This window comes from Dromaius novaehollandiae, chromosome 20, assembly GCF_036370855.1.
Source record: "Dromaius novaehollandiae isolate bDroNov1 chromosome 20, bDroNov1.hap1, whole genome shotgun sequence".
Lineage (NCBI taxonomy): Eukaryota > Metazoa > Chordata > Aves > Casuariiformes > Dromaiidae > Dromaius > Dromaius novaehollandiae.
Window position 1 is genome coordinate 6,441,629 of NC_088117.1, and position 27,593 is coordinate 6,469,221.

Sequence of the window (27,593 nt, forward strand, 5' to 3'; positions counted from 1 at the left end):
TAAAAGGAAATGTCCAAATTAATTTAATACTTTTGTTGCATTTTGGAATAAGAATTCATAGAAACACCTGCCCTACACAATACACGTGAACAAAAAACTTACTGTTCTCTACCATTTTTATGGGAAAATTTCAGAAGTGAGTAACCTGATATCTGAGTTTAAAGAGCAGGTCTGGATCAGAGTCCAGAAGCCCTGGTTCTTGTTTTCATGCCTACTCCATGCCAGTCTTGCCTTTGTAATATATTCCATTGCAACAATTTTTGGACCTGTAAGCAGAGGGCTTGAAGGGAAAATCAATGCCAAAACTGCCCTGAAGAGCAATAATGTGGTGTTCAATCCAAAGGGTCAACTGTTATCCCAAACCAGACATTCTGTGCTATATTATTTTTGTTTTGAAGTTTATTCCTGGGCAGGGCACTTTACACCATGAACACACGGCGTGGGCCCTGCTCCATGGGGCATAGGAAAGGCAGGCTAACACTGCTTCCTTTGCTATGCTAAGAAGCTGCACTTACCTAATGGTCCTTGCAAATTATGTATCTTCCTATTTTTCTTGCCCCACAGAAAGGAACTTCGTTCTTGACCTGGGTTTTTTGTGTTTTGCCTCCCTGGCTGGAAGTGCACACGGGGTTAAAATCCACAGGCCATGGCTTCTCCTGGTACAGCTCCTGCTGCTCGGGTAGACAGCCCTGCCTGCCAGGATGCAAAGCACCATTTAACTCAGCGCTTCCTATGGGCACCAGATTCTGCCACCATTCGGGCTGGATGAAGCCAAAGCAACCAGGGGCAGCTGGAGAGGGGAGGGAAAAGAGACCCGGGGTTGCTGATGGCTGCAAATTCTCACCCAAGGCAGATCTGCCTCTCCTGTCGCACCAAGCAACTGAAGAATTGCTCTGGCCATAAAACCTCATGAATCTAGACTCACAGGCTCCTGCCGCCGCTACCTTAGACCCTGGGCGAAACTCCTGACAGACCGCGCCGGGGCGAGCTCAGACACTGCAAGGACTGCGCGGCTCGGGCTTTCACAGCGCAGCAGAGCCGTGACTAGAACCAGGGCTGGGGAAACAGGCTGCCGATGTGGGCTTGGTACACCTGGTCCCGACAGAGGGGTGCTGCCTGGTGACTTAGAGAGGCTATACGAATCACCCACAGAGACAGAGCCGCCGATTTAAGTATTCAGGAAGGACTCCTTCGGGCACAGGCCACTGATCTGAGGCTGAAAAGACTCAGGTTCAGCTCCATGTACTGCCCTGCCTCCCTGTATAGAGGCATTTATATGCGTCTTCATGCATAGGAACTTAAATTCAGGCTAGAAATGTGAGATAAAAATGTGTAATAGCCCCAAATAACACCACTTAACTGGCAGCTTCTGGAATAGAAGCCAGATATCTTAAGCGTAGGTCTCCTGCTCTGGCTGCACATCTACGCAGCTCTCAGAAGCCACAGGTTCTGCTGGAAGGTCTATTGAAGGCAATGAGGCTTGGGTTGGATCTCATTGCAAAAGGATAATCAAATATCATATTAACTCTCTTAATTCAGAACAGCATATTAAATTAGAAGCTCAAATTAACCTGAAACTGCATTTATATAATGAGTAGATTTAAAATCTGTGTATCATGGAGGTGGGAGAATTTCTAACCAAAGCTGTTTTCATCAGCTTGAATCCTAGAGCCAATCTACCTGCAGTGCTGCATTTCAGCCTATGCGCTAAGCCCTAAGTCTGGGATTTCCACTGAGAAGGAAGGATGTGTGGAGAATAAAGCCATCTTATACTTACCAGTATTAATCTGTCAAACACAGAAGGGTTGTTACTAGCTAGGCCCCAACCAATGCCAAGAACTGAAAAATCCCAGAGGATATTGAGAATCTGCACTGGCATCTGACCATCACAAATAGTCTCTCTTTCATCAGTGAACCAATTTCATGATATAGACTCATTAGAAATGGAAGGAACTCAGTCCTCACTAGGATTAGAGGCCAAAACCACTCAGCTCTGAACATCTCAGACATTAAGGCAGTTTGGTACCCAAGTTTAAGGCTACCTCTAGCTGTGAGTTTTATTTATTTCCTTCTTTGAGACTGTTCTGCTCTGTGCTAAATCCATCTTCTGACCACCTGGAGTGTTTGAGAGTCTTGGCTGTGATACTTGTCTGTTTAGATAGACTGTAAGCAGAGTTGGTCAAAAATCTTGACAGAACAGTTTTTCGCAGAAAAATGCAGGTCTTCTGAAATCAAAACGTTGCATGGGAACATGTCAATTTTGACGAACTTTTTTATGTTTTAAGTGTCAAAACAAATCATTTTGATTTTCTCTCTTCATTTCAGTAATACGGAAATGTTTCATTCTGAGGAGATAAACACATTATTTTTATGTTGCTTCAATTAATTTGTTTTGACATTTTTACATATCTGTATTGTGTTGATATATGTTTAATATTTTTAAAGTATATTTTGCATACAATATTTCACAGTGTTTTATTTATTGTATATTATGTTAAATATTTTCAATAGCATTTTTGTGCTTCAGCACCACAGAAACGGAAGATATTGCTGGTCCCAAATTATTAGTAATTTTGAATTTTTAGGCGATAAGAGCTTTGCAGAAGCAGGGTTCTGATTCAGAATGGAGCTAAAAAAATCCCCACAGAAATAGAGCAAATCAAACAGTGAGAATTTCCTGAGGAAACAGCAAGTCCATTTTCCAAGCAGCTCTGAGTGTCAGCTCAATGACTGCATAGTACAGCTTCAGTTTCCTCTGCACATCAGAAAATCAAGTTCTCTGCTTCTTAAAAAAAAAAAAAAAAAAAAAAGGAAAAGAAAAAAGAGGAAAAAAAAAAAGAGGAAAAAATGGAGATTTTCCCAGAGTGGAGTTTGTGTGCAATGTTTTCATGAGCATCAGGGATTTAAAAGTCTGAACACTGTTGACCTCATGGGGCCTTTGCTTTCCAAGCCACTTATGCACTTTTTAAAGATACATTCCACCTCTTCCTTGGAAGTCTACCTGGTCTTTATCTTTTTCTTTTTCTTTTTCTTTTTCTTTTTCTTTTTCTTTTTAACACATGTTTTTGCTTCTTTGTGCGTAGCAGAGGGGAATTGCTACCAATGAATTTGCACCATCAAGTCTGTGTAGGTGGTGGTGAAAGCGGGTTGAAAAAAAGGGCAAGCTGAGCAGCGAATGGGAAGGAGAGAACTGCAGCTCGGAGCAGAGCCTGTAATGAGGCAGCTCTATTGATTCTTCATTTCATGGATGAAAATGTCCCCAATGGCTCCTGCGCATTCACTGCAGTTCGATAAGAGATTGAGGGCACCGGGTCTTGGTACCAAGATCTGCGCTCTATAGTGCTGCCAGCACCCGTCTGCAGGGCTGAATGGCGAGAGGACAGGGAGTCCACTGGAAACATAAGCGCCGAGTACAATATGTACAAAGGCAGGGTGGTAATACGAGGCGAAGGGCTGGCGGTGGGGATGGAGTAGGAGGCAGAGAAGAGGCAGAGCATCCTCCCTGCCAGGGCCAGCCAGAGCTAGGCCGATTCGGGCTCGGAAAGGGTTGGAAAAGGCGAGGGGGAGACTTGGTATTGCTGGATGGAGGGCCACAATTGTGCAGAGCAGGGGTGGTTGCTATGGCCACCCTCTTCTCCCTTCTCCTCCTTTTCCTCAGAGGAGGAGAAGTTTAAAGAGGTAGTGAGGGCTGCTTCTCCCAATCACAAGGCTGCCAGCAACCCGCAGCAAGAGGGGTTACTCCCTCCCCGACCAGGTGGGCTTTGCAGGGGTGAACATAGTGGTTGGTGTTTCGTACAAGGCAGGGAAACATCTCAATGTTTTAAAATGTATTTAAAAGAGCAGGGACTTTCCTCACTGCTTTTCTTCTTAAAAGGACTGGACTCTTTTGCAATCACTGCAGTTTGGAATCTGTATTCCCCTGCACAGGTGCTCAAAATGCACCTTTGCATGCAGATCCGCCTGGTTGAGCTACTGTTGCTCCAGCTGGTCTGTCACTACTGATTACAGCTTTTTGCTAATAGTGAGCACTGCTGCAGTCTGAGGCTTCCATTAAAGGCTGATGCTTCTACCTCCTCACCCCTCCTCACCCCCTGTATAAATCCATCCTAATGTCTCAATGACATTTCTTTATGCTTGGCTTCATCTCTGGGGCAGGAAAAGAACAGAGTCCTTCAATTTTTGTTTCCGTGTTAGACAGCAATGAAACAAGTTGGAGGGAGAAAACAATGTCTGAAGATGATAAAGTATGAAAGTTGGGGATTATTTACTTGAAGGTTGGCCTTATTGCCTGTCATCAGCATGCTGATAATATTGTAGCCCATGTCCCTTTGACAGCAACAGCACAACTGAGCACTGAATTACCCCCTGCAAGAGTCCTTGAGGGAAATGCTTCCTTGCCCCAAGCCACACTGGGGACTCTCCTTGGAAAGGAAGAATGCTCCTGCAGGGAGAGATTGCCCATCCATGCCAGACACTGCAAATCATTAGCCTTTCATTGCCAGAGGATTTGAAGGCTGCTGACAGATCGAAAAGAATTGGCATGGACACTTGACCTTTCTCCATTGCCAGGAGGAAATCATTGACCAGGAAGAATAGCACATGCTCTGCACAGCTCTAGAAGGGGAGGGGAGAGGGTCTGGAAGACTTAGGAGCTATTTGTAACACAAATGTTACAGCTTCAGCACAACCTGTGCAGTTGGCCAGAGCTGCCATCACTTGTGGGCACGCTGAAGGGGTGACTTCCAGTTTGGCATGTGCCAGGTGCCATTACAACTCCTCCTGCACTGAAGGGGACATGCAGAATGAGGGCCCTCCAAAAGACTCTCTCGTAGATGCTGAAACAGTCACACCTTCATGGGCTGGGAACGGGAGAGGATATGTTAAACTGCAGTCTAAAGTTTCATTCGTACAATGTCCCGCCAAAGGGAGAGAGTGGTCCCCTCCACCAGGATTCACACAGCTGCCTCCTGCTACATTTTGCCCACTGCCTCCATACCCTCCTGAAGAGACCCTGTCTAAAAGTGGTCCAGAATAGGCATTACATTGTTTCTTCAGCTGCCTGACTCTCAGAAAGTCCCTGTGCAATCAACTGACCAAATCCAAATCTGAAAAACACCTCCATCAGTGGTCATGATTAATTAATTCTGCTTCAACATTCCCCAGGGTATATACCAGCTAGTCAGAGCTGCTGGAGAAAGAGACACCGCTGTGGAAATGGAATAAACAGACCTTCCTCAACTGCAGTCATGAAATTGGATGAAAATAATTTTCTGTGAGTGATAAATTAAATGCAGAGCAGGAATATGGCTACCTGGATTATCCCTTTGAAATCAAATGCGTTTGGAAGGACTTTCTAAAGAAAGATGGATATTTAGAGTCTACTGTGCTGATGAAGACAGCCTGAAGTTATCTATCATGTGTAATGTGGTTGTTAACAAAGAGATCCAACTGTTCTTGCTCATATTATTCTTGGTATAATATTCTTGGACCAAAGCAGCTCAAGAAAGCTTGCTCTTAATTTACATCTCATTTTTCTCCCTCCTCCTGCCTGGATTCCAAGCTAGGTAACATCTTTGTTCCCACAGCATGAACACAGTTTCCCCCCACCAGCTCTCATGTGTTTGCTCTGTCATCACGTGTATTCCTCCAGGGAGCTATAGGTACCAGCCCAGAGTATGGATTCTTCAGTCTCTTCACCTATTTGACCCTTAAATGACTCTCCTCCCTAAATCCATACACTCCGTCCAGATCTGTCCATTAACCACACAAGAGAGGCTCCAGAGACAAAAATGTTATTCTGAAGAACTTCAGTAAGTCGGCAGGAGTTCCAGCAGCATCTTGGATGCAGGTACCAGTCCTTTGATGTGTGTTGTACCAAGCAGATGGCGGTCTAATCCTTGCCAGCACGCAGTGCCCAGTGTGCGGAGAGCACCCGTAACCCCTGTCTGATTGAATATGCCTATCTGCATCTGATATTACTCCAACACTGGAAGAAGTCTCCATGCACAAACTCATCCAGACGAATCAAGTATGAGATGCCCAGGTTTGAGGTCCTGTCACAACAAAGAGGATAAATCTACTGGTTCCTCTTTACCCATGCACCTCCCAGTCCTATAAGTCTTTGCTTTTGGCCACTGACCCAGGGATACACGTTCCCAGCTTTCAGTCCATGCTTACACTCCCCTCCTTAGACATTCGGTTTGGCTCTGCGCTCCCATTGCAGTAAGGGCTTCAAAGCATGCAGCTGGGTCCTCCAGCTTCCTACAGCTGGAGTCAGAAATCTGTTCAAATCGTCCCATTCCCTCCCTCTTTGCTATTCTTCTGCTTCACCCACCTTGCTCCTCCCACCTTTATCCATCGCAGCAGGCACAGCCAAGACAGATTATTAACACTTGCCACTTCATTAGTAATCTTCTACAGAAGGAGCAGAGAAGGACAGAAGTGGAGAGTGCATGCAAAATGGAGAATGAGGAAAGAATTAAAGGAAGACTAACAAAGATTTGAAGGTGTGAATGAGAAAGTGCAGGAGAGGAAAAAATATGAGAAAAATCTAATGGGTGAGAAAGGGATTTGTAACTCACCTGAAGTCTAGTGGCAGAGCAGGAGAATGGAAATCAGGAGTGTAGGCTTCTACAGATATTTCTATTACTGATTTACTCCATGACTTCAGCCAAATTTCTGTTTTCTGTTTTTTATGTCCTGCTGCTCTGCCCCCTTTGTGTGAGTTACCTGGGGTATTAATTGTTTTTAACTGTGTAACATAAAGAAAACTGCAATCATAGGCATTGAAGTTGTGTGACATTATTTATAACACATACTAAAATTAGCCACACAAAAAGTGTTTGGGGATCAACTGAAAATGTTTATTAATTCAGGTTGAATCCATTAAATAGCTAATGTTAAAAAATAGAATTGGAAAAATTTAAAAGAGTCAAAGTACATGATTCCATCATGTCCTAAATCACATGCTTTATATTGAAATATTTACAAAATGGATCTAAATGCAAATGTTAAAAAAGTCAAAAAAATCCAGTTATGAAACAAAGCATTTTATTTCTGCAGAATTTAAAGTTTTGAAGTGACATTCCTTTCTCCTTTCCTCCATCCTGCCTCCTCAGAAAAAGTCTTTCTGTTTCTCCCCCCACCCTGACTGTGCTGACATGGCTCTAATCAATTTTTTTCCTTTCATTTTTTGGTTCAGAACAAAACTGAAGAAAATTCATTATTCACCCATTTCTACTAGGAATTAAAATAGCTGTCTGTCAGGTCTTCATAACAGCATGAGGAATCTCAGCAAGGCTGAGTTTCTGTGAGTTTCTTGAGCTGTTGACTTTCATAGCCCTTTGCCCTCTTCTAGTCTAAACCTGTACTCAATGGCAAACGTAAGGTAAAATAATTAGACTTACAGAAAAATATGTGGGCTAATCCTTGTATCAAAAACGAGAGGAAAAAATCCTGAGAAATAATCTCAGAGAGGCTGAATTTACTTTTTCCATTAGAAATTTCCATCTACTACTGTTTTATTTTAACAGTCACAGCATCTCCTTTTACCCTCTATTTTCTCTGAATTTTTTATTTTCTAGTCTCTTAGCTCTCCTCTTCTTTTCAACCACAGCTCTCTCTAACACGTAACCAAGAGGCATAAGGTTCGTATAGAAGAATGGAACGTGTGATGTCCAAGTGTGTCTGACATTAAGCAAAAAAGCGTAGCTTCCTGCAATCAGCCCTCGCTGATTCAAGCCACCAAAGAGCTTTCTGAATGAGACACAGACACACAGGGACGGGAACAGCGTGTACCGGGGAACCCACTTTTCTGGCATAATCTGGCATCCTTTCTGTGTCTGATCTAGCAAGCATGGGACCTTGCTCACAGCCTCTACTGGAAATCTCGGTCCTAGAGGTATCTAGGGAAACGTCATCCACTTATCTTCCTACATCTCCTGGATTTAAAGAAAATTAGGCATTTAAATAGGAGTTAGGCATCTTAATATTTTCGGGTGTTTCTAGAACTTGGCTCCTAAGTTTGCTCCTGGGTTTCCTAACTGTGCACGCTACATTTGTATTAGTTTGCTTTTGGGATCTTTTCAGGAGCAAACAACCTTCCACTAAAATGAAACCCAGTTCTGGGTACAATTTGCTCCAACAACAGCAATTGTGGACAATATGAACAAACCCTCCACAGTCCTCCAGCGCTGTCCCAGCAGACGCTGTGCTCCCAAACGCTCCATATATGCGTATGGGGGGCATGCGGTATGCATCCTCAACATCACACTACAAAAAAACTGCACTATTGAGGTGGAAATCAGCCTTGCGTCATTTCAAGAATTTTAAAATCACACACAAAAATAAGATCCAGAGTACGTCTCTGCTTCTCTTCAGTTCCCCAGCTCCAAGACTTACATGTGGTGATCCGCAGACAAGCAGCAACGCTGTGCAAGCACAGCAGGGTGTCTTTGTCCCTGGCCCATCCGTTCGCCTTCATTATCTGCCCTCAGGTAGGGTCATGCCCCCAGCATCAAAAGAGGGACCTTGTTATTTGGTGCGCGAAGGGCTTGGGGGTTGCTCTTCACTGGTCTCGGGCTCTATGGAAGAGCTCCCTCCCGTCTTCCTGGGCTTATTGCATTAACGAGGGATAAAATGTTTCTGTGCATTACCCTGACATGAGCCGCCATGGGAGAGACACAAATCAAGACCTGTGTCCTTCCTAACGTGGCAGTCCGCCGTGTTTGCAGCCTGGAGGAACAGCAGTGAGAAAACAAAATGGAACTATGGAAAAATGCAACGACTGTCTTTCAAAGTTAAACAAAGTAATAAGCACTGCAGGAGAAAGCATGGAAGGACTTATCAGCCTATTTTGCTCTTTTTAAGGTAAGCAGCTTTAACATTAATTACTATTTACTGCAATTGCTGAACTTGGTAACAAGACTAATGCGCTGCACTCTTTACCCAGGCTTTGCAAAGCACTTTGTGTGTGTGTGTGTGTGTGTGTGTGTGTGCGTGTGTGTGTGTGTGTGCACTCATGCCTGCACACTTCCTTGCATGTGTTGGCAACTAAAAGTCCAATATCTGTGTGTAAGAGAGAGGGAAAAGGATACAATAAATATGTTCTTTCCCCATATATTCCAATAAAAGGCGAACTTCATTAGTGGTCTCAGGCAGTACGAAGACAAATTAATTCAGGATGTACTTCTAAACACTGAGGCATTTGGGGGGCTGGGAGGGAGTTCAATGCAAATTTGTGCTGCTTTTGCCCAGCATTCGAAATGTAAAGGCCCAGCACTGCTGAATACCAGCCTGGGGGCCTATATTTCCTGAGGACACTGATTACTGAATTCTTCCAAACACCCAAATTTTCCTTCATTCCAGACTTGGAGCCGAGTTCCCTGGGTGGTTTGCACCCACTGCATGAGCTGGAGGGCTCAGAACTGCAGCTTTGACTGTGAGAAATTTGGCTCTTATGCATGGAAACACATACATTTAAAAAGCTCTTTGAAAGATATAAGCCTCAGTGACCTGCCCAAGGTTATATATAACACGTTGGTGACAGAGTCAGGATTGAACTATCTTGCTACAGTGCTGTTTTATTCACACAGTGCTGTTGCATCCCAAAACAGCCACTGCTCTTGGTCTTCTGCTACTTTCCACTTATTATCGCAGCCTCCTTAGAGACACATCTGTCCTGTGCTCTGTAAACCATAATATACCTGTAGTCTTTTATTCACTATCCATCACCATGCAGATTTAGTACAGCTACCTGAGTTATGCAGCCCAGCCTACAGCCTGTTTATTCCTGCCAGCCTTTCTCCTTTTCGACTCTCCCCTCGTCTTGCAGTCTTGTCAGTGTTTAAAGTCTTCCAGGTACTTGAAATGCAGGGACAATTCTGATTCCTTGGGGTAAATCCAGCAGAATTTCATTGAGGCCAGTCTACTGATCCCTCTCTCACACTCTCTCTCTCTCTCTCTCTTTTTTTTTTAATGCAGATGGTTGGAAATCAGACGCTGGCCGTGGTCTCTGCAGTCACATTTGAACCAATCCTTCAAGAATACTAACTTACAACTGCCATTTTAAAGCTCTGATCTCCATTCTTGCTCTCTATAAATTTTTATTCCCCTCCCTTCTCTGCTCCCTTCATCAGAAATCAATCTTCCAATAATGCAGGTAAACTGCAATCCTACCCAGTAGATACTTTTTTGCAAGCATCTTTCTCATGCATTGTGCAGGACAAAAGCTCCCCTGTCCATCCTTCCCCTTTCCAGCCAAGCCTATAAGCACAGCAGTCATCACACCTACACAACACCTCATCAGATCTGCACCTGATTGTCACATCTCTCTCTCTTGTTTGCTATCCAGAAAGCAAAGGAATCATTCGTCTTGATATGACAACTTGTCTCAGCATTCACACTTGCATTGCCACTGAACTTCATGTTCCTACCTGCCAGCTCCCTCCTCCCTCCCTGCCTCCAAGCCCCCAGTCACACATCCCTCTCAGACATTTATTCCATCTAGAACACATGCTTTCCTTATAGCCAGCAGCTTTTCATGCTTCCCACCTGGCTGAAGGAAGCTCAGTTTTGTTACCTCTCTCAGTGACTACAGAAAGGTGGTCTCCTTCTTGTGTGTACGGTGGTGCCTATGGTCATTGGACAAGTGGCCTTCCAAAAGTTTCACCTGTCAAAGCTGAACGCCCCTGGGTGTATGCATTTGTCACTAGAGGCAAGGCAGATCGACATGCCAGCCTGTTCTCCCTTTGACCGAACGTGTCTTTGGCAATTGGGAAAAACAAGGCTGATGTGAGAGGAAGAGCTTGGAGAAAGGTGGGTTCCTTCTTTCTCCCACCAACATGACCCAAGCGATGTGGGGCATCCTGGGCAGGATTGTGCCAGGCACATGACAGACAACATGGGCCTTCACCTGGGGAGAGGCACCTCAGGACCATTCAGTGCATGGGGCTGAGGCAGTGGAGAGAAAATGCACAGCCAGCTCTGAGATGGGGGGAGAGGCAATAGGATGCTAACGGGTTCCTTAACTGATCTCCTCTCTCCGCTCTGTCACTCCAGCCAAAGTAATTTGGTTAAATCTCAGGATGTACCAAATCATTTCTTCTCTGCCACAGATTTTCTGTGTAAGGTTGGGCAAATTCTTTAAGGTGACATCTTACAAATACCTTGGAGGCTGATTTTCAACTGCCCAGCATGTCCCACTGTGATATTTAAGGCCTTGTTTTCTAAAAATATTACCTTCCCACTGACTACTTGCAAAATCTGTCAAGGCCAAGCCCAAGCTCCTATTCATGCTAACTGAAATGCTTCCACTGACTCTAATAGGATTTGAATTGATCCCCCAGCCTTCTGCTGCACTTCCCTTTGTATGGAGAAGTGACGGCACCGCCTTTCTCGTCTCCTCATCTGTCTAGACCGCAGGCCCTGCGGGGCAGGGAGTAGAGCACGCCTTTGTGCAGCACCTAGCACTGTGAGGCTCCAGTCTCATCTGAGCTCTGCACCACTCTGCAGATAAAAGTGGTGACACAGGAAACTGAAATGTGCAGCTCACGGTCATTGCAGCTGCTTGCAAACCGCCCATTTTATGTCCTGCTTCAGTATCTCCTAAAATCAGCGAAATTACTTTTGTGGGAGTTGACACATAAGAACAGATTGTTGGATTGATATTCTGTCTGGCATTGATGAAAACCTTTTTATAATACCTTAATCCAGCACCCACAAAAGCAATTTGCTAATCTCTGCTGACTTAGCTTATAGCAGGATCGACCATATACAGTCATATTACTTGGCCAACCATATTATGTTCTTTTTATGCAGAAAGGTAATGTCCTTCCTGACCTCAGAAGATGGTCAACTTTTGCTTTGAAGCATGAGCTCTTACTACCTTTGTCCTAGATTGCATAGCTGCAAATGCTATTAATTGCTACAGAGTTATGTGGCCCTTTACACTTCAAATCCATCCAGACTTTCATCTCAACACATCCAAGGGCAGGGAATTGTTTAGCTTTGCCATATGCTGAAAAAAGGACTGTTTCCTTTTAATTTGCTTTAAAAGTTGTGCCCTTTAATTTTGATGTGTCCCCTTGTTCTAGTAGTATCAAAGTGTTAAAACGTTTCTGATCACTTTTCATTCTAACCTTCATATACTTTCGTACTGGAACCCAAATGTCCCTCCTACTTCTAACTTTCCCAGATTAAATAAACCATTCTTTCCAGTCTTTCCTTATTTAACTTGTTAATAATTGTAAAGCAATTTAAAATATATTAATATGCTGCAATTATAATATTGCCTCTATTTTCTATCATTCCTTTTGTCTCCAGTATCCATCTAATTTGCTATCAATCTCCATTGATTCTCCCTCTGATGACATGTTAAGCTTTATAATATCCTGGGGAATATTTCTTCCACCTTCCTGACCAGCATTTTGGAACAAAGAAACTGAACTCCAGCAGATCATAAACACGATTCACTCTGCATTCAGCATGTATATGGATTTGCAGTTGCTTCAACTTTGATTCTGGAAACAGCTATCATTATGTCCATGGGACCATGCTTAGGGGTCTGTCTACATGACTCAGATTGCAGGATCAGGCCCTCTGCAGCCCTAAAAGAGCCAACCATGACTGCACTGGGTCAGCGACACTTGAGCACATGTTTAAAAACAAACTCATACTTGATATTCCTTGAGCAGTATTAAAGCACTCGATTAAGTACTCCGTAGAAGTGGGGCCTGCATGCCATGGAGACAAGGGGTATGATTTGATGTCTGCCCAGTCACAAATAGAGCAGAGATGGAGAACAGGGAATGATTATTCACTCTTCCTCGTCCAATAAAAGCTGGAAGGACTCGAGGAAATTGCGTGGTAGTAGATCTGAAAAAAAAGAGCCCAAAATACTTTTGCACACAGCCCATAACTAATTTCATTACTATGGGATATTGTGAAAACCAAAAGCATAAAAGGACTCAAGAAGGAATTAGTCACACTCACAAGAGGTAGGGCTCCCAGTGACAGTGCACATGACAGTCCTGAGACAACTACTGACTTTGGATGTCCCTAATCAACTGCAAGGTTATCCCAGGAGTGATGTCACTCATACATGCCTTTCTGATTCTTTCAGTGTCCATTACTGACCATGGTGGGACATAGAGTCAGCGCTAAATGGACCCTGCACCTCGTCCAGTGATGAGGTATGTAACGCTTACCCCATCGTCTTGTCTCAGTGTCTTGATTCAAGGGACTTCCATTGGACTTGGATGCTTGTTTTTTTCTTGGCAGATCCTGCATAACTTTTCCCATTCTGCAGAGCAGAATATTCCTCCAATTTCAATAGCCTGTGCTTGTTCCTACTGTTTTGATTAGACCATTTTTCAGTTCTTCCCAATCTTAACGAGGTTCAGTCCAGCTCCATCATCACCATGTATGACTCCTTCCTCCATTTCACTAGCAAATACCCTGAATGACACTGATCTAGTCCCGATCACTGCCTTTCTTCACTATTAACTCGTCTCTCTCGAGAAGTAACTGTGTAAGATGATCGATATGTGTGTATCTCCAAATGCACAGAAAAGATTTTATCGAAATACTTATGAGAATTGAAATTACAGCTCTTAAGTCCCTTTAAGCCAGCACCTTATAAATATTGTGGGATAATTTTATCCGAGGGCTTTTCCCTTTAGCAAAAGATGCTGGTTAGACTTCACTATTAGTTGGCCTAAAATATGCATACAACCACCCCTCTCATTTTCTAATATTTTTCCAGTTCTCTTTTAGGAGAATGAGAATGGCAGATAAACATATTATCAGTACTCTGAGGCATAAAACAGCAAAGCCCAGAGTTGTTTTGCAGAAGCAACTCAGAATTTGGATGACATGACATAAGCAATTCTAGCAATAGCTGCTGGTCTTAAGGCTGCTTTATATGTTTTCTCATTGTTGTGCCCTTTAATTTTGATGTGATGCTATTTTATCTACCTTCTCAATTTTAGCACAAACATTGTGCTATCTTTGTTATTTATCTCCTTAGACTTCCTCAGTATTTCTCAAGCATTCTTCGGCCTTACCTTATATCGCCTAAACTCTCCTTGCTTCCTCAAATCACGCCTTTGATTTTGTCTGCAAATCTCCCCCAGCACAGAGCAGTACCAGGAATGTCGAGAATAACTCTAGCATCCTCATATTGTAAGCAAGGAGGTGGTCTGAGCCAGGAGGGACCCATAACCACATATGTACCCCAGCATATGTCTGAGGGCTTCACTTACCCGCTCACCATCTGTACCTGCCTGAAGAGCAGTCATATGCCAAAAGCAGCCGGGCTGCTCCGGTACTCGTAGTCTGCCTCTCTGCTGTTAATTCCACTGATCCCAGAAGTTCAGCTAGAGTTCACACCTGCTTTTCCCAGTTCTCCTACCTGTCCTGAAACGTCAGCATCCTCCCTCAGATCACAGTTTAGTTCAGTTCCTTCCATCCTTCCTTGGTTATTTTTAGTTTCCTTGTACTTTTCTGACTATAGCTCTGAACTGCTAAACAAACTTCTTTTATTTATTCTTCTGGTCCTGGTAATCACACCTAGAATGTATTGCCTGCACAAGCCAATGGCTGAAAACTCACCCTCCCCAACTTCCACCCAGTATAGCAAGCTAGCATCCACAATTTCAAGGATAAATTATCACAAAGGTCTCCAATGTTTGCAGTGTCGCTGACAACCTCATATGCAGCTCCAGCAGGGTAAAGAGATGGCTAAATGGGATGAGTTGTGCCGACTCAGGACTTCTGGCCAAAACTGCATCCAAAATCATAACAGACGCAGCAGAATCTAGAGTGCAGGCCAGATTCTAAATCACACTCTAAATCAAACCCTAAGAAAGAGATCCTCACTCACCACGAAGCCAGTAAACTCCCTGGCTTCGACAGGCTGTGATGATTTACAGCTAGTGGTTCTAGGCTCTTCACATGTACTTTCTTTATGACACATTTTGGCTATAATATGCATCGATATAAAAGCCCAAGCTATAATAAGACTTGTCGTAAGCCTCCAGGCTCTATCTTCTATAAACTCCACGTGGAAGAGCTCACTTTCTTACAGGAGAACCACTAGATAGGTCCCGAGCAGTGCTGGTGCTCCTGGTATCTGAGTTTCTACCTCTGTCCAGCATTTCTGTCACCAGTATAAACAGTGCACACCAGTGGTATGTATCTGGCAAAGGCTATTCGCTTTGAAGGCCACGGTTCAAAGCTGGTTTAGATGGTTTGCTCTGATCAGCTGCTGCTGCTCCAACTTACTGCTCTTCCCATTTGCGGAGGAAGGGGTAATTCATCAGCAATGCAACTAGCTGTTTCTCTGAAATGGGAGGGGGGAGTCACACGTATGAAAGTCCAAGCATTGGGGCCCACTATGTCAACATGTAGGGACGCACCATTACCCGAAACACGGGTGCCTTGGTGCCACCAGCGGTGCCACTCTTACCCAGCACTGCTCTCAGAGCCGGCCTGTCAGCAGACACAGCGATAGCACTGTGCGTAGCTAAGCTCTGTCAGCTGTGCCTTGTAGGCAACAATAAAATGGATGTAGGGCACATGACTTCAAGAGAACAAATAGCTAAAATAAATAAAGCTTCTTTCTCTCTCTCCTGTGATGCTGCTTTCAGGCCTTCCCAATTCGAGTCTGCATGCAAACAGCTCACTGAGCAGGGAGGGGTGCAAAGCGTAGGTATGTTGTGTTAAACTCCTCAAACCGACTATCAAGGGAATCCTGAGTCTGACTCCTAGCCACTTTTCAAAGTGACATGTTTATGCCCAGTTTATGCCACCTTCACTTAGGATGTGATCCAGCATCCCTGAAGTAAACTTGAGTCTTTCAATTGTCTTCACTTGTCATTAAATCAGCTGCTCCTCTGAGTTTTGTGTTTCTCCTGTCCCTCCCTCTCCCTAGTCCTGGCTCTTCTTTGCTGAAAGGGTAGAGCTTAGCGCACTGTGTCAGCAATAGCTGCCTTATGCCTGGTCTCCAAACCCTGGTGAATGCCGTCAGATTCGTCTGTCCAGCTCTGCCCATGTTTGTCTCGATAGAGGAACGCAGGACATACATACACCCAGTTTCCTTCCCCAGGCCTCTATGCTGATCACTTTTTCCCTGTCTGCACCAATTACAAGCTGCAGCCCTGTCTGACTGAGCTCAGGTCGCAGCAGGTCTATGGGATGTGGCAGGGCAGAGCCTGCACTGGGAGCATGACGAAGACCTCCCGGCACCAAGAACGCTCCGGGGAGCCTAACAGAGCCGGGAGGAGCTGCTCTGCCCCGACTCAGCTCAGCACCATTCAGTAACTCAGCGCTCTGCTCCAGGCGGCAGCCATCTTCCAGGCGAGAGGAAGAACCGCAGGATGAGATCGCGGTCCATGGGTCTATTTAGAAACCAGATCTTTCTGTGCACAGATGTTGTCCCTTTCTGGGAGGCCTCTCTGCACGGCCTGGAAGGAAATGGGCCAAGGTCCTTATGGTTGTTAAAAATCTCATGATACTTTTACAAGAGGGATGGTGTAAATCAAACTACAAGGCACAAGCTACCTAACTCTGGGTAATTTATATTCTGCCTCACTAAGTTCATCTCTGCACTTTCAATGCATGAAGTGATTTTTCACTTCCCCTGTAGTATTTTCTGGCACGGAAAAGCTGCTGGGCTCTGTCCCAGAAGTAGCGGCATTTCATCACCGGGTAAAAGATTCCTGCATGTTTCGGGCCAGATCCTCACCGTAACTCCCGTACCCACCAGCCGGGCTCTGCTGAGTTGCACCGGGAAAGGATCCGGCCCAAACCCATTCAGCTGCACCTGGGCCCCTCGGAGAAGAGAGCCCTGTTGTTATTTATCGTTCCCCTCCTCCCCCCCGTATTATTATTAGCGCTGGCTCCAGCTCCGCCAGCCCGGGCAGAGGAGGGCGATCCGCTCCGCTCCGCTCCGCGCTCCGCTCCGCCCGCGGCCCGGCGCCCCCCGCCCGCGCGGCGCGGCGCTGCGTGGAGCCACAGCGCCCCCTCCTGGGCCACGGCGGCGCCGCCGGCCCCGCGGCCGCGGAGCGGCTCCGCACGGGCGCAGCGGGGCGCCGGGCTGCGCGGCGGCGGCCGGGGCGGGGGGGGGGGGCCCGGGGGGGCCGGCACGTGCGGAGGGCGCCCAGCACCCCCCGGCGGGGCTCGGCCTCCCGGGTTTTTCCCCTCGGAATTTGATACCGCGGGCTGCTTCTCGGGCTCTTCGCCGTCCTTTCTGAGCTTTCGCGATTTTGTTTTTTTTTTTCCCTGCCTTCTTAATGCCTCTGCATCAGCTGTAAACATACCGCATCCACCCAGCTCCCTGGATGGACTCTAGAAATTCACATCGATTTCCAGAGGTGGGCAGGGAGACCGGTGCAAATGCGCTGGCCCTCGACTGGAGCCAGTTTCTGCAGTGCTTTTTCGAGCAACACACGCAGAGCAGGCAATGGGACCTTTGCCCGAGCAAAGACAGAAGGATTTGGCTTTGGAATATTTCTGTTATGCAGATAACGATGATTACCATTTGCTGGCAGACCCACTCCCAATACAGTGTTTAGCATTGGCTTCACACATGCTTCCAGGCTAATAAACAGTGGCAGTGAGGAGGGAACATGGATACACTCTCCAGTATTTCTTTGGGGACACCTTTTTACATAGACAATTCACTGTATGTTCTTCCACTCCAAAGTTTCAACGGGGACCTTGGTCGGCCTTGCTACATTCCTGCTCTTGGGGGCCTACACAAGCTCCTAACTAGGCCTATGGAAAGAGGGAAGGGGAGGAAGGTCAGAGGGGGAATGTTGATTAAATGCATCTTACACTAGTGACATCATCTTCTTGAGGCATACTACGCCGGGGAGTCCATTTCTGATCAGAGGGGCTTGCAAAGGCACGAGAGAATTTGTACTCTAGGGATGGGAGGGTTTTGCTCTGAACCTGGGTAAGACTGAAGTGGAGCCTCGCAACGTGTATGTTTTAGCCATAGCTGCATACATATTTTTTGCACACACGCACACCCACACACACATGCACGCGCACATGCATATTCATACACAGAAAAAACCAACATAACTCTAGTAGAGCACTTCTCATTCTCACGGTCTCCAGCTCTTGATCAGAGAAGGTATCATGGGTACGGGACTGTTACCTCCCTCTAACAGCCATGACCCCGTCCCCCTGGCTGCTGTTTGTCTGCCTTTTCTGTAGTGAAGTCATTACTGAGTCCTGGGAACATGCAAAAAGCAGTAAAACAAATGTAGACACACGAAATGTTGTGAGCATTTTCTGCTGAGTGGCAAAGGGCTTTGGAGTCAGACAAACCCCAAATCGATGCTTGGAACTAAATACAATGGGGAAGACTATGCTGAAAGAACAAACTCCCTATCAAGAGAGCTGAGAAGAACACAGTGTGTTTATGTTCATGCGACTGTCTGGATGTTTGAGTCATGCAATGAGAATACCAGTGCAGTCCTGCACTGACAGTGTGTGTTGGTGTGTAGCCCAAGACAGCATCTGTGTGTGGGGGGAACAGTGGGGTTGTGCAGGTTGGAAAGGCGCTAGCATCCATGTGAGAGAATGAGACCAAGACGCTGTGTTTAAGCATGGGGTGGACTGTGCGAGTTCAGCATGTGTGTTTTGTGTGCTTGGCATGTACATGCGTGTGAGGGAGATCAGGACTGCTTGTCTGCGTGGTGAGTGGGAGGCAGAGAGGCTGGGTTTGTCTGTCTATCACTCACTAGTAGACCTGATCAATCTTTTTCCTTATTAAGGAACAAAAATTAAAATCCTGTCACGTTTCTTGCACCCAAGCCTGATCTCCTCTTTACTCACTACCTCCTCCTCTCATTAGCCCCAAAATACTTCTCTACAACTCTCAGGAAAGCGGCTTAACTGCCATTAACAAATTATTATTATGCACCCAGATGAGCAGCCAGAGTAAAGCAGGAAGGATCCCTCTGCTCTACCTAGTGCAGATGTCAATCACAAGGCTAAATCCATACGTTAATACTGTCAACATTTCGTCGCAGCTTGCTTCCTTCCCTCGAAGGAGACCGCATCTAAGAATTGACACCTCCCCCCTTACCTACTCCCAAATAAATGCACAGAGGGACCCTCCAAAGCCAAAACACATGCTCACACCTACAGCCTTCCTCTCCTCAGATCATCCCTGGGTCTTTACACCCAGGCTTTGCTGGACCTCGGGAATGATGCAATGGTGTGGAAATGCCCTATCCCCTCCATCCCCCTAGTCCCCATGGGCTGGGAAAGGCAAAGTTATGCTCCGCACTCAGCCTAGCAAGCAGCGTTGTGGGCTGAGCTGGGGTAATGAATCTCTTCGCCTGTAAGGTCCAGGCCCCCCAGCGCAGCCCTCCCACGGCTCTGTGCCAGGGTCTCCCACCGCCTTTGGAAGTAGAGGCAATCAGCCCAGTGCGGGATTCAAGGCGACAGACTTTCCTTTTCCTCCTTGATTTGCTTGTCACTTGCGAAAACGGAGCGGTGGATTAAGTGGAGATGACACCATCTCCTTGGGGACGGTCCCCCCACCTCACCCCCCCGGGATGTATCGGTACTCCAGAATACAGATGGAGCCCGGCTATCTCCCATGGCCACCTCCACCCCCGCCTCGCCGCCAGCCCAGCCGAGCCGGGGGCTGAGCCCCCACTGCCGGGCAGCCCCCGGGGGCTGCGTGCTCCCCCCGGGGGAACCAGTCCTCCCAGTCCTCCCAGTGCCGGCGAGCCTCGGCCCCGAGCTCAGCACACGCACACGCAGAGCCGCTAACCGGGTTGCAGGACTCCTGCCACGCAGCCCCCCGTAACTCCGCGCTGCCCGGGGCGGGGGGGCCGGGAGCGAGGCGGTGTGCGCGGCGGGGGCGGGGGGGCAGGGCTGGGAGCCGCCGTGCCCGGGCCGAGCCCGCAGCCCCCCGCAGCGCCGGGGCAGGGGCAGAGCTGCAGCCGCAGCGCAGAGCTCGCCTTACCTGATGCTAACGTCCCTCTCTGGCGGAGATGTGCTCGCCCGTGGGTTTTATTCGGCTCGGTAGGAACTTGTGGGAGAGCCTCTCTGTCCAGCTCGCATACTGGGTGCTGGGCTGATAATGCAGGCGTGAAAATCCTGGGGCTCTAGCAGTCCTTTTCATGCTCAGACAGAAAATCCCCCTCCTTGATCCAGATCGCGGGCATTAAGGGCAGAGGCAAAAAAAAAGATCCTTTTTTTTCCCTCCTGCTTTCTGGGCTTTTTTCTTATTTTTTCCCCCTTCCCTTATTCCTGTGCCCCCCCTCTCCTCTGCTGCTCAGTTCATAGCCATCGGGGGAAGGAGCAGAGGCAGCAGGGAGAATGGAGAGGGGGTTAGAAATAAAAATGAAAAGGGCTCCAGGAGGGAAGAGAGAGGCTGGGCTTGCCACGGCGGGAGGAGCTTGGAGCGGTCTGGAGAGGATGAATGGGGAAGAGGAAAGCAGGGAGGAGCCCGAGCTTGGCCATTTTATTCTAAGAAGTGTTTTGTACATAATTAGGGAAGGGGGAGGGGCGGGGGGGGAGCAAAGAGGAGGAACTTAAGCTCCGGCCAGACGGAGCCTTGGTCTTGCGAAGGGAAGATGAGAAAGGGAAGGTCTGGCTGCACGGGGCGGGAGGTGGGGGGGGGGGATTAAACTTGCCTGCCCCTCAAGTTTGGGGAGGAGGCGGTAGGGCGGCTGGCTGCGGTTCCAGGCAGCCCCCCGCCAGCCTGACCCGGCACTGGGGGGGGGGGCTGCCCACACCTCGGGGGGGGGGGAGAAGGGACCGGACCCCCCCCCCGCCCCGTCGTGCGGTCGCGGTTCAGCACCGCGGACAGCGCCGGGGCGGCCGGGCCGGGGCGTCCTCGCCTCTCCCAGGCTCCGCCGGCCGCTCCGGGGCTGCTGCCTCCCGCGGAGGTGCCCCCCCGGCTGCTGCTCTCTCCGCCAGCTCAGCCCTGCCTCTTTGGGCAGCGTTTGGCAACAGCAGCCTGTTGGGAAGGGAGCTGGGTCGTGCTTGAAATAGGTTGGAAAGCAAGAGAGCCGAGCGGCGCTGGGAGGCACGAGCTGCGGTCCTGGGGCCTGCTGGCTCGTCTGCTTTGGGGAGGCTGGAGCTGCGGAAGAAGTGGCATGGAGGAGTGGGGCCTCCTCCTTCCCAGCTTGTCTCTGGCTCAGAGCAGCAGAATGTGGCTTTGCAGTTGCCTACGCACTTCAAAAAATGTAAGGAAGATCAGGGAGGAGTAAGTTAGAGATAGAGGTGCCTCAAGGGCATTGCCCATCTAGACAAATCTTAGCACCTCAGCAAAGGCAAACCAGTGCAGGAAGAACATTAAAAAATTCTCACCTTTGTGTGAGGTTTCTAGTCAGTGACCCCTCAGAAAAGTCACTAGCTGTGCTCTGCTGCCAAAAAGGAAAATAATCAGCCACCTTGTGCAAGGCGTAGGGGGCAATGAGGGCAGTGAGAGAGGCCCTCCTTCCACCTGCTTCCTCTGGCCTGCAAGGACAGTCTGTTCTCTCCTTGTTTCTCTCCATTCCCTGTGGCTACAGAATATTGTGTTAAGCTAAATCTTCAGCAAATCTTTCCTAAGCAGAATTAGAAGCTGTTTGGTTAAACTCCAGGCTGTTCTGATAGGGCTGAAGCTTAGCTTATCTCAGTTACAGGGTACCCAAAGCTCCCAAGTTTTACTTTTTTTTCAAATGACTATTCAGCTGCAAAGCACATTTCCTGGTAAACCATCCCTGATTCTGTCGTGTTGGCTCATATAAAAGGCTGAAACGATTTTCACAGATTTCCCTGCTACAAGGCCACAGCAGAATGACTTACTCCAGGGCATAAAAATAGGTGGGATCAGGTCTTATATAGACCACATATCTGCAAAGCACTTGTTTAAATAAATAAATAGTGTCTAGGGTTATTACTGTAGTGTTCTTTCATTGTTGCTCTTGGCATTTACAGAAATGGAGGGGCAAATCCTTGTCTTACATAGGTTGTTTCAAAACAAAGCAAAGGCCCCACAGACTACAGCTGTAGTCACTTGGGATTTATTGATTCAACTAATGCAACAATACCAGGTGTCTTTCTCCTCTGCATCTGGAAAAGCTACTGGGTGATTGGGCTAGCAGGATGTAGGACAAGCCAACCTGATATTTCATATTCCTGTGAAGAGGGAACGAGAGAAAATATAGGTGAGCTGACACTTGTCAGGCACCCAAAGGTCTCATAAAGCCTAGAGAACTCAGTTACTCTTTACAAAATAACACCTTCTTCCAGAAAGTCAGAGTCAGCAAACTCTTGGCACCAATGTCCTGCCTGGAAATGAGAATTGCTATCAATATTATAAAGATTATTAGAGGCAATCATAAAACAAAGTAAAGAGAGAAGCTTTGTCCATCATTTTTCCTGTCCCAAAATATTGTCTCTCCCCCTCCAGCTCATACACACATGACTGCTGCCTTTTTCCAAAAAGCTTTTACTGTGTCTATATCAAAAGAGGATTATTTGGTGCATTGAGTATTCAACATGTTCTCTTACAGCATTGTTGTGTTCAATGAGCTTTGCTCATCTGAATGGACACTCACCGCATAGTCCACTGGTTTAATTTGCTGCTTTGGAAACCTAAGCAGGTTACAGCATATTTAGCTATGTGTCTGTTCTTATGTGTCAAAGATAAGGTTTCTGGATGCCATTTTTAAAAACAAAATTATTTCACTCCAGTAGCTTTCTCTTTTCAGTGGTCTCTTCTTTTTAGTCTTGGATATTTCAACTCACCTTCTCTATGCAATGAACAAGGTCTGGATCCTCACCCCAAATCAGCAAAGCTCCATTGAACAAGAATTTTTTATTTCCTCTTCCAGTCAGGACTCTGAGTTGCTAACATTTCCAATCCTCTCTTTTCTCTTCCACCGGTTGTCTTAAGAACAATGTTTAGTTGTTTTATTTTTTAACTATAGTATTCTTCTCATGAAAAATATAGAAAATAGTCAGTCAAGGGAGGATGTGAAGGAGGATTAGAATTCACTGCGTACATGATGTATGAAGAGTGTCTCCCAATTCAAAGCACTGGAGGGGAGGGGATCAGAGATCATCATGAGGAGGATGTGAAAAAAATAATCTGGACTCCCTGTTATAAACTTATGGAGACACTACAGCGTCTCTCTCTCTCTGTTGAGAGATCCGGAAAGTAGGCAAAAGCATCCATGTTGTTCACCAAGCAAGCTGCCACAAAAAAATGGTCAGATGAGTTTCCAGTGTATGCTCCAAGTGCCATTCCACAGAGCGAAAAGAGCTGTCCGTGCCCACAGGACGCTATGAACACTCCACTTCTATTTGTGATTCTGCAGCAAAAACTCACTTCAGAGTCCCTTGGGCTCTTGAATATAATCAGACACTACCATAAGTTCTTCTTGTGCTATCATGAAACCTTTCCTTTCCACATATCCTCTTCTGTTGCCCTTCTTGAGGATGCAGAATGTATTCTTGTCAAGGTTTTGCAGACTTCATTGTCTATTACAGGCTAAAAATGGATTAAACTTGCTTTGTGAGCATTGTATTGATATTCTGGTGCTCTCCCAGTCTCTTGTGAAATGTATTTCCTCTTTCTCCTCTGCAAACAATACCACAATAAATAGTGATCTTATTTAGAATGTGTTTTGTGCTGGTAGCATGGATATCTACCTCCTAAGGGCCAGCCGTGTTAATTTGTTGGTGGTATCCCTTAAAACATGGGTGGGAGTCTCACTGTTTGCAAAGGAGGATGGGTGACATGCAGGATGGCTGTGTGGTCAAATAAATACAAGGTTTTTTTGAAGGGTGTTGGGAAGAATGGGAATGGGCTCAAATGCCAGGGCTAAGAGGCAAGGAGCTGGAAGAGGCTGTTCCCACCATCCCCAATGAAGAATTAGAGGTTTTCCAGTCAAGGTGTGAGCAAGGGAGGTTGTGGGGGGAAGGCTGGAAGCCCCTGCCAAGCCAAGAAGAAATGTTGATAGTTCCCAGGAGACAGCTGGAAACTGGTGTTTTCTGACAGGAGTTTCAAATAGCTGGTTCTTCTGCATTAGACTGCTTCATCCTCAGTGCAGCCCTAGAAGCCTGAAAGACTCTGAACACTGAACTTCCCAAATAGATACTGTCCTATCTTTGCACTGTTTCTACATTAACACATCCACTTTGGGGGATGGTTCCTTTTCCAGCATCAAACCAGCAACAGAAAAAAAATGCCATGACTTCAAAATCAAACCTCAGCTGTCCTAGGCATTCACCTTTCAGAATACTTGTTGTGAGTACTGTGAGCCTCTGGGGTTTGCAGAATGAGGTTTTAAGTCTCCTGAGATCCAGATTTCTGATGAGCTTTTTGGTATTTTTGCTACTGGTCTTGGCTAGAAAGCAGAAAGTGTGTGAAAAAGAAAGAACAGTGGTTTATCTGTCATTGAAGCTTAAAAAAAGTCACAGACCACTACAAGGTCAGTTCTAGGAAAGTGTGGTGGACAGAAAGAACAGTGAGAACTGATGGTTTCCCAGCCCAAAAGCCACACTGATATGAAGGTTCCTGGCCAGGGCTTCACTGATGTAAAATTAATGGTTTGATCCACTGGATAAAGACAACGGCAACTCTGGAGATTGAATTGTCTCATTGTTTTAGACATTTACCCTAGGATGGGATGGATTTCTTTCTGAAATTACCTTGAATTGTCTCATTGTTTTAGACATTTACCCTAGGATGGGATGGATTTCCTTCTGAAATTACCTTGCTCTCCATTGACTCTAAAGGGAACCTAGACCAGCAGTTTAGGCTGAACTCCCAAATTTTAGAGGGATGAAGCTAGCAGAGATGAGTCCTATCCTCTAGAGCTTGCTGAGGTGCGCAGAACAGCAAGTGAGTGAACCCACAGCTGCTGATTTTCCCATCTTAGTCACAAATCCATCCTCTTTATTAATAGTCTTTCATATTCACTATTGTTACTATTGTCTGGTACCAGGTACAAGTCATCAGTATTCATCACCTGCAGCTTAGTTTCCTTCTGAACTTGGACTAAGGCTTTTAAAAGGGAACTACTTGTAACTCCCAAGCCATCATGAGCTGTACGTTGCACAGAAGGCTCCAAGCCTCACTCTGCCTCTATCTGCAATTGCTCAGCACTTCAGATTCAAAAAAAATGTTGGTAGATGAAACCCGTGTGCAGTCAAATGCAGGGACTAGAATGTTCAATTGAGCTTTTTTCCTTATTCCTCACTCTAACGTATCTATGTTCTTGCATCTGTTTCATATCTTCCAGAGCCCAAAAATGTTCATCACAAAGGAGACAGCAAAGCAAGAGGCATCGATATCTCCTGATATTTATGAAACAGGCATGAGAAAGAGATTTCTTAGCTTAATTAACAGGGGTTGCTGGAGGAGTGGACAGCCATTGACATCCCTAGTCTTTTTAAGCTGATTCTGCACCAGATCAGTGAGAATTAGAGGGTCAGTGCTTCTTTTCTGATTTACTCAAGAGAAGCTGTTGCATGTCTAGCAGGCTAGTGTTGAGGTCATACAATCAGATGTTAGGCTAGCAAACTCCATTGTAGTACAGAATAATGGTACTACCCACAGCATAAGGTCAGTCATAACATATACACACATCTGATTGCATGATTGTTACACCGATGTTGATGTGCTGTCACTATATGGAGATTTTTTTTCCTCCTTTTGGAAGGGGTAGCACAAAACTGTTTCATCTGTGTTTTCTCATCTCTCATTTATGAACAATGACCAAGCCTCCTGGCTGTCTCCCACGTAACAAGAGGGGTAAATTACATTTTCTGGAGCATCAGGATCCAAATCACCAGGACTGGTAGTTCAGCGCCTTCCAACAGATTCATGCAACCAAGTTGCACTTTTTCGTAAGCAGTAGTCTAGGTCAGAATGAGCTATCATCTATCATCATTATCTTCTCACAAACAAATATACCTGTCAAGTATTGAATATAGGAAGAGGAGTGAAAAATCTCTCCCCCCACCCCAACCCCAGGTGTCAGTGATTTATTTGGGAGAAAATTTGAATTTGAATCACTAAGGAGTGACATGTTTCAGAGCACACTGCTACTCTGAGATAACTGCACATTGCCTCAGGTATGCAGTGAGTCACGAGGCTGATAGCTGGTGCATATCAGCACCCTGAGAAGTGGGGTTATTGCTACCATACAGTAACCACATGCCCCTGAACAGTGCTATTCCTCACATACCATAGGGACTTTTCATCTTGTTAAGAAAAAGTTGACATGATCAATTTTCAGGAACTATGTTGAAAGACTTATGCCTAAGTGCTTCACAAAAACCTCTGCATAAACACAGTCTCTTAGGTTATTCTGACTATTGGTCAGAGCAAGAGACAATGAACCAAAATATTTAGGACTCTGTTTCAGGTTTTTATACTGACTCATTGTATGACCTATGACAGGGTCATTTTAGGTCATTACTGTTGTATGTAATCACATCATGAAACCTCTGCCTTTAAGTCTTCAAGTACCATCTTAAAGTTGGGAAGGCTTCCTGCCTCCCATCAGTCCACATAAAGACCCTAGAGAAGTCCAAAAACCTCTTTGTCCTCCAACCTGCACATCATCTGAGCACGTGAAATCATTAGGATTTTCCCCCATGCATGCTCCAGAACTGGAAGCAAGTGTTCTCCGAATCCCCAAAGCAATCTCTAGAGAATAAGAAGAGAGAGTTCAAGAAGCCTGAGAAGTCATGTGCCTGTCTTCACTCTGTTCAGAAGGGCCCTTCACACTGAACCTGCACCAGTCAGCTCACACAGTGTTATTGCAGTTTGTTGGCTTCAGGCTCTACCGATCTGGGGGTCTTGCACCAAGTTGTAGTGTGGGCTTTCCCTGAATCTCTCTCTAGGCTGCAGGAAGCAGAAACTTTTTCTAGCGCACAGCTCAGGATGAGTTTCTCAGCCCTACCTGAGTTGAGAAGAGACCATACTCCATATGCCCTGATTTCCAAGAAAAGGAAACACTGTCAAGTAAGCCAGGAACAAGCTCTGATGTATTCTGTCCAGGTGCCTAGGACCAAGACCTTAGTGTGTAGGGTGAAGCACAGCTGCCAGACAGTTTAGACACAGCTCTTATGTCAGGGTTTCCCAATCAGCATGCTTAAGACTGTGTATAAAACTCCACCTTGTTTATTTTATTTGGAAGCTTCCCAAAGCAAAGACTGTTACTCTGTGTGCACGCCTTCCCCTGACCAGTCCCTAACTCAGCTGCTACCTTTCTGTGCTAATGATAATATTATTAAAAATGAACTTTACCTACATGCCTCTTTCCCTCCTGCTACCCAGACATGCTCAGGTACCAGCATGGTACCACTTTCCATACCAAACACTTTATTCACTGTGTTTCTTTAGTAGTGGGTGCAACATCAGGCAGCAATTCAGTCTAGGGGATTTTACAGGTCCTTATTTCCTATCTTTTCGCCTCTTAGAATCCATTTGTCCAAGGCAGCTTCTGAGCCAGCCCAGATCTCTCCGCTAGAGCACTGTCATCCCCAATATCCCCGCGCTATTATAGTAGATTCATGCTTCGGGTTCAATCTTTAGAACTGACACTGCTTTTCAGTTG

At 46.2% G+C, this 27,593-nt stretch overlaps 1 protein-coding gene across 2 annotated transcripts in view; it reads right to left on the bottom strand.

Moving 5' to 3' along the window:
• BRINP1 (BMP/retinoic acid inducible neural specific 1) overlaps positions 1–20,396 on the bottom strand; it is an 89,477-nt gene extending 69,081 nt beyond the window's left edge. Inside the window, exon 1 of one of the 2 annotated variants that reach the window (XM_064523658.1) lies at positions 19,991–20,396. The gene's annotated coding sequence lies outside the window, so the exon portion shown is untranslated. The remainder of the gene's footprint in view (positions 1–19,990) is intronic. The other variant, XM_026113793.2, reaches the window with a different exon arrangement.
• Positions 20,397–27,593: the final 7,197 nt, after the last annotated feature.